General features: G+C 38.3%; 1 pseudogene; it reads left to right on the top strand.

Moving 5' to 3' along the window:
• Window positions 1-4,600: 4,600 nt before the first annotated feature.
• Window positions 4,601-5,097, top strand: LOC134373836 (large ribosomal subunit protein uL11-like; annotated as a pseudogene).
• Window positions 5,098-9,131: the final 4,034 nt, after the last annotated feature.

Here is a 9,131-nt window from a genome sequence, read left to right as displayed (position 1 = left end):
GTGGGCCCAGTGGCCAGGTACTCCAATTCTTCCAGAGAAGCCAGAAATCTGGACTTCTTTATAAAAATCACCAGATTTTTAAATGTTTGAGCACATATTTTTTATCTTATTTTTAAACTTTTTATTCTGAAAAATTTCAAATGTACAGAAAAATAGAGTGAATGGTATAATGCACATCCCTCATCCAAACACACTCATCACTCAGATTTAACAATTTTAACATTTTGCACTATTTGTATCATCTATTTTTTTCTGCTTAAGTAGGTTAAAGTAACAAAATCAAAGAAGCTATTAAAATGTTTTTATCCTTGAATCCTTCAGTAGGTGTTTCTTTAAAACAGATATTTTCCTAAATAGCTACAATAACCCTTAAGAAAATTAACAAGTTCCTCTATATTATGTAATACCTTATTGAGTTCTTACTCAAGTTTCTTTTATTACTCCAGAAATGACTTTAGATGGTTCGCTCAAATCAGAAGACAATCAAGAACCAAGAATTGGATTTGGTTATTATTAAGTGTTGTTAAGATTTAAGAGTCTTTAATTTCAAGAGATCCCCACTGGTTTTGTTTTTTATTTGTTTATATTGATCTGAAGAACACAGGCAGTGTCTTCTTGAATGTCCTATCTGTCTAGATATGTCTGATTGTTTCCTTATGGTGTCACTTAACCTGTTCCTTTATCACCTGCATTTTCTACAAACTGGAAGTCAGATCTAAAGGCCTGATTAAATTCAGATTAACAGTTTGGCAAGAATATATCCTGGGTGATGCTGACTACCCACCCGTCACTTCAGAAGGCACAGGCTGCCGTCCTCCTAGTAGTGATGCTAAGATAGTGCACGATTCCCTCCATTGTAACTTTATATCTTCTTCCATAGACCAGCCATTTCCTCCCAGACACCTTTTACCTAATGGTTTTAGCATTAATTGACTCTCCTTGTCTAAATCAATTATTTCATTAGGGACTGCGATTATTTCATCACAGAGTGCTTTTCTAACGCTATAGTTTCTTCTGTATTTAGTAGCTGACATTCTGTAGAAGAGCTTTCCCTCATCAACCGGGGCTATTTGGTTATACTGAAACTGGGACTGCTTGTTCCTACTGAATGGCAGAAAAAATCCTTAATTCTTTGCTTTTAATTACCAATTCTCAAAGTACAGAGTTGGTGTAATAGCTTTGTCCAATAATGATAAATTGTTTTTCTTTCTCCTTTTTAAAGTATCATTATGGACTCATGGATTTTTACATATTAAGTGTTGTATAACCAATTGTAGCATTTATCCTTTGTTGATGGTCAAGTTGTTCCAACTCTGGCCAGTAGAAGCCCCTTAAGATGACTGTGGTATTCTTTTGACATATCTCTACTGTCTTTGGTCACTTTCCCCTTTTAAGCACAAGCTGATGTCCCACATTCCCTTGGACTTTTCTTGTCCTAGACCGGGGATGAGCCATTTTTGCAAGAGCTCAGGTTCCTTTATCAAATATTTTAATGACACTCTAAGTCAAATAAGCTATGTTGCTTGACTGGACACAACCTATAGCTTGCTGGTTTGTTACCTCTGCTTTTGAGTTCCTGTAGATTTATGCTACAATATACAGGCACCTGGGTGTCCCTGTGTTTTTAGTTGCTCTTATTTGTTGATCATTTGTTTTTAACCATAATAAATATCTGTGCAGGATCCTGCTGTCCATTAACTACTATGCTCACTATAGCTCAAGAAGGTCCTCCTTTCTTACAGAGTTCTAGGAAACAATCTTCTAACAGTCTGTATTTGCTTTGTCGGCCTTCAAACCTGGTGTCATTTCCTTAGGATTATGTTGCGTCCCTCTCCACCTTCCTAACCCACAGCATTTCAGAATAGTCAGCTTCCTCAGGCCCCTACCCTGTGGATGGCAAGGAGCAGGGCCTTGGAAATTAGCATTCTCGTCCAATGTTGTTCAATGTTGTGAAATTACATGGATGTGCATTTTCAGGAAGACAGCCTAGTGCATTACTCAGAAATTCTTCACTCACAAGTGAAAGCAACACAAATAAAACTAGCTTAAACCAAGGATATTTATTGATTCAAGTAACTAGGAAGACCGAGGGATAGATTTAGGCTAGCTGGATTCAGAGGCTTGGGCAAGGTCAGGGCTCTGAATTTATCTTTTGACTGTTTCCCTGAGTGTGATGGATTTACTGTCATCAAATTCTATCTACATAGCAGGGAAGATGACCTCTGATAGCCTCAAGCCTTTATCCTTGCAGCTTCTAATCTAAAAGGGAGAGAAAGACCATCTCTTACATAGAATCATCTTTATATTAGGTCTCTGATTTACTTTCTGGATCAGATGCCCATCCCTGAACTGACGCTGAGTCCAAGAAATAGAGTCCTCTGGCTAACTCGAATCACATGTCCAACCCCATAAAGGAGAGGTATATTGTGATTGACAGCCCACAAGAACCACACAGAGTGGGGGAGATTCGGTTCCCTAAAGGAAAAGCAAAGAGCTGTTATTAGGAGAGGAAAAGAATGCTGAGCAGGCAAGCACATGGGATGCCCACTACATTTAGCAAAAATGTCCACACATACTTTACTTTAAAGTAGTCTGCCCCATCTGGAAGAACAACTTCACTTCTAAGAATTCATGCCACAGAGAGAAACAGAGACAGAGAGAATGAATCAGTGGCAAGGGTAGGATTGACTCCGAGGATGTTTTTAACCATGGTACTGTTTATAATAGCAAAATATTTTCAGAACCTAAATGCCCACTAAGAGAAGATTCAGCAACTTAGTGCACATTCATGTAACTGGGATATTAAGCAGCTGGTGAAAATGATTATATATACTTGTATTTCACGACAAGAAAAGACCTCCATGATATACTATTCTTTTTTTTTTTTTCCTAAAGATGACCGGTAAGGGGATCTTAACCCTTGACTTGGTGTTGTCAGCTCCACACTCTCCTAAGTGAGCCATGGGCCGGCCCTCTATGATATACTATTAAATGGAAAAGGCAGGTTACCAAACAGAATACATATTATAATCTAATTTTTAAAATTTGGCATGTACCCATCAGGAAATAAACATTGTCAGGAACCGCACTACAGGTTTCATAGAGATGATCTTTGGGTGATTATTTCAAGTTCTTCAACTTGCTTATCCATATTTTCTGAATTTTCTATGATAAGCAAGTATTACTTTTTAATAAGACAAAATGTTTTTCTAAGAAAATAAATCAGGATAAATACACAAGGACATTCAATGAATGTACATATAGGAAAGGAAAACAAGAACTGAGCTGACCCAGGACCATACCCATGAGGTTAGAGGTGCTCAGATGAGAGGACACAAGGCCCGTATGTGCCTGTGGGGACAATGCACACCCACTCATCCACTCTGACTCTTGCAGCATTCCCTGTCATCCTGAAATGTGACAAGTCTGTGCTGCAAGCCAGTGATGATGACCACACTTCTTATCACCACTCACAGTCACCACATTGATCACAGGGTAGGGATGGCAGAATGAGCAGTCCAGGACACAATGGGCTGACCAGAGCCACTGGCCTTTAGCTGAAAGAGCCAAATCATCTTTGACTTTGAGCCTTTTTCCGGCCAGCCCTGTCCCTATTCCAACCCCTGCCAGTTCTGATGAGAGCAGTTCGGGCTAGTCCTGGGCACTCTCAGGTTAACAGAGCAGCCATTCAACCTTGCAGTAAATGCCAGTGGGCTGGGGGCAGGGTGGTGGCAGTCATTACCTCGGAGGCTCCTCTTGGCCTGAGGCTCAGCTTCCAGGGCTGGCTCTATGGACCCCCACCATAACTCTGTTGCTCTGCTTCATCAGGAGCTGGGATAAAAGGCTTCCCCTTCCCACCCTCCACCAATTCCAAACCAAAGTCAGCCCTCCAACAGGTGCCTGCTGGGGAGAGTGCTGGGGCTTCTGGGCTTGGGTCACCTGCTGCTGCCACCACTTGGGGAATGCTGGCAGACTCCTCCAAAGACTGCAGTCTGGGGATCCATGGCCTTTTCTTTTTCTTCTCATTCCACACAATTTTTCTTCCTCAATGGACACCAAAATGCAATCCTTTCAGGTCACTCTTCTGTTCAGAGTCTCTGGCTCCCCAATAAGAATAAAGCTCAGACTCCTTGACTTGGCTGTAACAGGTCCACAACACACCTCAGCATTGCTTCCCAGCCTTGTCACCTACTCAGTCCCCTACATGGATGCCGCAGCCCAATGCCACTTTCCATCTCCTTGCTTCTGTCCATGCTGTTCTTTCTGCTTGGAGCACCCTCCCCACGATGCCACCTACAAAAATCCTACATCCTATTTTTCGAGGTTCTGCACAAACCCCACCTGTCTTTGAGGCATCTACTTCCTGCTCTTTGTCCCTTCTTTAAAGCACCAACCCAGACTTCTCTGTATTATGATCGGTTATCTCTGTGTCTGTTTTACCTGCTAGATGGTGAGCTCCTAGAGTCATGGTTCTCAACCAAAATATCTTTCCCACTAATGAGTTAGAGGTAGCTTTCGGCTTTAGGCTCAGAGGAGGTTGCGGTGTAACTTTCTTTGGTCATCCCGATTCTGGCTTCATCTGACACCAGCTGCCTCCACCATGCTGCCTAAGTTTGACCCAACGAGATCAAAGTCGTGTACCTGAGGTGCACCGGTGGTGAAGTAGGTGCCATGTCTCCCCTGGCCCCCAAAATCGGCCCCCTGGGTCTGTCTCCAAAAAAGGTTGCTGATGACATCACCAAGGCAACCGGTGACTGGAAAGGTCTGAGGATGACAGTGAAATTGACCATTCAGAACAGACAGGCCCAGATTGAGGTGGTACCTTCTGCCTCTGCTTTGATCATCAAAGCCCTCAAGGAACCACCAAGGGATAGAAGGAAACAAAGAAACATTAAACACAATGGAAATATCATGTTTGATGAGATTGTCAACATTGCCCGACAGATGTGGCACAGATCTTTAGCCAGAGAACTCTCTGGAACCATTAAAGAGATCCTGGGGACTGCTCAGTCTGGGGGCTGCAATGTTGATGGCCACCACCCTCATGACATCATAGATGACATTAACAGTGGTGCAGTGGAATGTCCAGCTAGTTAAGAAGTACAAAGGAAAATATTTTAATGAAGGATCGTCCGACTACCAACAACAACAAAGAAATGAGTTAGAGGTAGTTTTAAAGTACAGGACAAGTAATCTGTGACACAAAATTGACTTCAAATTCACCATTTACTAAGTGACCTTAAACAAATGATTTTAACTCTCTGAGCCTCAGTTTCTCACCTATAAAATGTTATGAAAATTAAATAAGATAATATACATTAGTTATTATTTTCATGTTATCATTACCTTTTTAATTTTCATTTTTTTTTTTTTTTTTGCAGAGTTAAATAAAGAAAAGTTCATGTAAGGATTTGTATTATCTTTTAATTCTGTTTTTCCTTGAACTTTTTGAAGTACCCTCATATTCATATTTTTAAATATCTAAAAACTGAAAATTCTGTTTTTTTAAATAAATTAGAGCAGATGCAAACTAATCATGTCATTCTCACTTGCATCCTGTGTTGTGTTACAAATGGCTGCAAGCTCTTGGACACTCCTTTTATCAGGAGGTGGGGTCTATGTGTCTTCCCCTTGAATCTTGTTAGAATCTGTGCTGGCTTGATCAGTAGAATACGGCAGAAGTAACACTCAGCCAGTTTCTGGGTTTTAAACACCAAAAGATTCCATTTTCCCCCTTTTGGAATAGTCACTCTTAGAACCCAGCCACCATGCTGGGAGGAAACCCAAGCAGCCTTGTGGAGAGACCCATATGGAGAAGAACTAAGGCCTCAGCCCACAACCCCAGCTGATCTCCCAACTGAAAGACAGCACCAACTTGCTGGATCCTGCAGCCCTGGACTTTGTAATGACTTGCAGTCCTTTCTAGCACTCTTTTGAAACTTTGGTTTTAGGTTGGCCAAGACAGTTTATTTCTTTAAGACCAGATTCACTCAGATCAGGATTTGATTTTGGTTAATATAGAATGTTTTTTCATGTCAAAATTAGTGTCATGGATAAGTGACAATTGTTTAACTGAAAGCATCAGATGTCAAGTTTTTATAGAAAAATTGTATCCTCTGAAGGATCAATATCGTTAACTCAGGAAACAGTGAATTTGTAGCATAAGTGTAGACACATAATATTAATTACCTGTTATAAATTACATTAATATCTATTAATTCTTTGCACATCCTAACTCCAAAAGAGCACAATGACTAAAAAGCCAGCCCCAGTACTTCCTGGACATACTGTCTTAGTTTTTCTTTCAGTCATATGGATTAATAAGGGTGATAAACTTTTTCCGTAAAGAGCTAAATAGTAAATGTTTTAGCTTTTTCAGGCCATACAGTCTCTGTAATATCTACTCAATTCTTCTGTTGTAGTGGGAAGGCAGTCATGGACAATACAAGTATGTAAACAAATGGGCATGGCTATGTTTCAGTAAAACTTTATTTTCAAAATCAAAAGTGGCCCAGATTTACTCTCCATGCTGTAGTTTGCTGACCCCTGTATTAGGAAATCAGATGTGTAACATATTTTTACAGTTGTAATTTAACTCTCTAAAAGAGTTATTACTAACCAAAATAAATGACTAAGAATGATCACATTTCATGTCTTACCAACAAGCTGTTGCTTGTGTCATTGAGATCATTCATGTCGTTTCTGCCCATGTGTGATAGTTTATTCTTCAATTATTACAATGGCATAATTGAAAAATCACACAAAAAATATTTTTAAAACCTGTTCCCTTGTTTAGATGCACCTGGGATTTAGACTTGAATCTTCTACTATAATTGCAAGTAAATAGCAGTTTGATACAGAGATGCTCCTAACAGTGTAGCTACCCTCTAATTATTAATATGGCTTTTCCCTTATTTTTAGGTATAAAAGGTACACATGATCATCATTAAAAAGTGAAATTATATAAAGTTAAAAGTTAAATTGTCCCTTCTCCACTCATTCTTCAGAAGTAATCAACAATGACAGTTTGTTGTGTATATTCCCAGGCCCTTTTCCGTATATATCAATAACAAACACTAAAGGTTTATACATATCTTTTATATACACACATACACATAATCATTAGAAATTTATTTACCCTACTATACTTATTCCTTTTTTTTAATACTTTTCCCCCTTCACACATCTCTTTCTATGTTAGTATATATAGGTTTTCGTTCCATCTCCATTTTTACAGGTCTTCCTTCCTTATTATTTTAAAGTATGCATTGTATGGGTGTATAGTTTATTTATTTGTTTCACTATGGGCATTTATGGTATTTCTTATTTTGTATTATTACAATAGAGGTTAGTGTCTTTGCAACATATCTATTTTTGTGCATTTTACTGTTTCTGTTATGGATCCATATAAGTGAACTGCAAGGGTCAAAGAGTTCTATGTGGAATTTTTATTCTTTTAAATGAATGCCTATTTAAATTTTCTTATTAGATTTTCTCATCTTTCAGGAGAACTCTCGCCCTGCTCTTCAGCAGCCTCCACTCCCAGTGAAAGATACAGTACAAAGTAAACTTTATTTTCTGCATTTATGACAAATTTATTTTGATTTCATGTATTTAAGCAGCTGCATACAATTACAAATTATGGCTTTATATCATTGTTGGTTAATATGTCCAAATACCATGCCCTAGGGAAATAAGATACTCACAAGGTCTCAAAATGCTGCATTTTACAAAAGAACTGGCCTGAAATCTTTAAAAATGCCATTATTATGAAAGCCAAAAAAGAAAAGAGGAAGTGGAGTTGTTTCAGATGAAAACTGTTTAAGCACAATAGCTGAATGCACTCCGTGATCCCTGCTTGTATCTTAAATTTAGAAAGAAAAAAAAGCTAGAAAGGATATTATTGAGACAAGTAGAGAAATTTGAAGAAGGATAGTATGCTAGATAATACTGTATCAATGTTACAAATATTTCAAGTGTAATACTGGCGTTGTGGTTATGTAGGAGAATGTCCTTATTCTTAGAAAATACGTGCTGCTATATAGGGAAGTGAACGGCTGTGATGCTCACAACTTACTCTCCAGTATTCAGAGGGAAAAATTGTACACATGTAGAGAGACAGATGGAGAAAGCAAAAATTGACAGGTGGTGAATTTTAGTGATGGGTATATTTTTATTTTATTATTTGAAATTTTCTATAGATATAAAACTTCTCAAAATGTTGGGGAAAACAGAAAATAACAAATCAAATCTGGCTTTCAGTTTATAAGTTATTTGCATAGACAGCCTAAGTCAGGTAACAGGTCCTCTTATAATGGAGATAGAGAAACATATTTTGAAACTTCAGTGTGTGTTATTGGTGTCCTTATCATTCATGTTTATGTTATTGATGGGTAAACACAAGGGCTGCTCCCAGTTTGTGGATCCTGGATTATGTGGTTTTTATTTAAATGATTTGCTCTTAGAAGAATTCACCTTTGGTGAATTTTTGAGTCACCTCCACCAGGCTAATTTGCTTAAGATTAAGGTGCCATCTTGCTAACTTTGTCAAGGATTTCTCGACTTTTCAGCTGTTTTTCCTAACTCTGAGTCTAGATAGTCAGAACTCTTATGCTCTGGAGTCAGGAAGAGAATTTAAAATTACCCAGCAGATTAGTAAAGTAGTCATAAGAAGAAGAATGAAGTCTGTGGAATTGGAAAGAACAGTTCTCTACAAGGCTGAGCTGAATACAAAGCAGAGAAAAAGGTCCAAAATGAGAAAAATAATCATTAAAAAGTCTATGACCTATATTAGCCATTCCCTTACTTAGAATTGTGTCCATTTTACAGTGAGTAGAGCTTCCAATTTAATAAGTGATGTGGTGGGCCTTCCTTGTGTTCCTGAAAAGTTGGATTTAAATTGGATTTGTAATGGAATACTGTAAACAACTGTATACCAACAAGTTAGATAACAGAGATGAAATGGACAAATTCCTAGAAAGACAAACTACTGAAAACAGACTGCAGAAGAAACAGAAAATCTGAATAGATTTATAACAAGTAAAAAGATTGAATTAGTTATCAAAAAACTACCTACAAAGAAACGCCCAGGACTAGATGGCTTCACTGCTGAATTCTACTTAACATTTAAA

The sequence above is a fragment of the Cynocephalus volans genome, chromosome 3 (assembly GCF_027409185.1).
Source record: "Cynocephalus volans isolate mCynVol1 chromosome 3, mCynVol1.pri, whole genome shotgun sequence".
NCBI lineage: Eukaryota > Metazoa > Chordata > Mammalia > Dermoptera > Cynocephalidae > Cynocephalus > Cynocephalus volans.
This window is presented reverse-complemented; position numbering and strand designations above follow the sequence as displayed.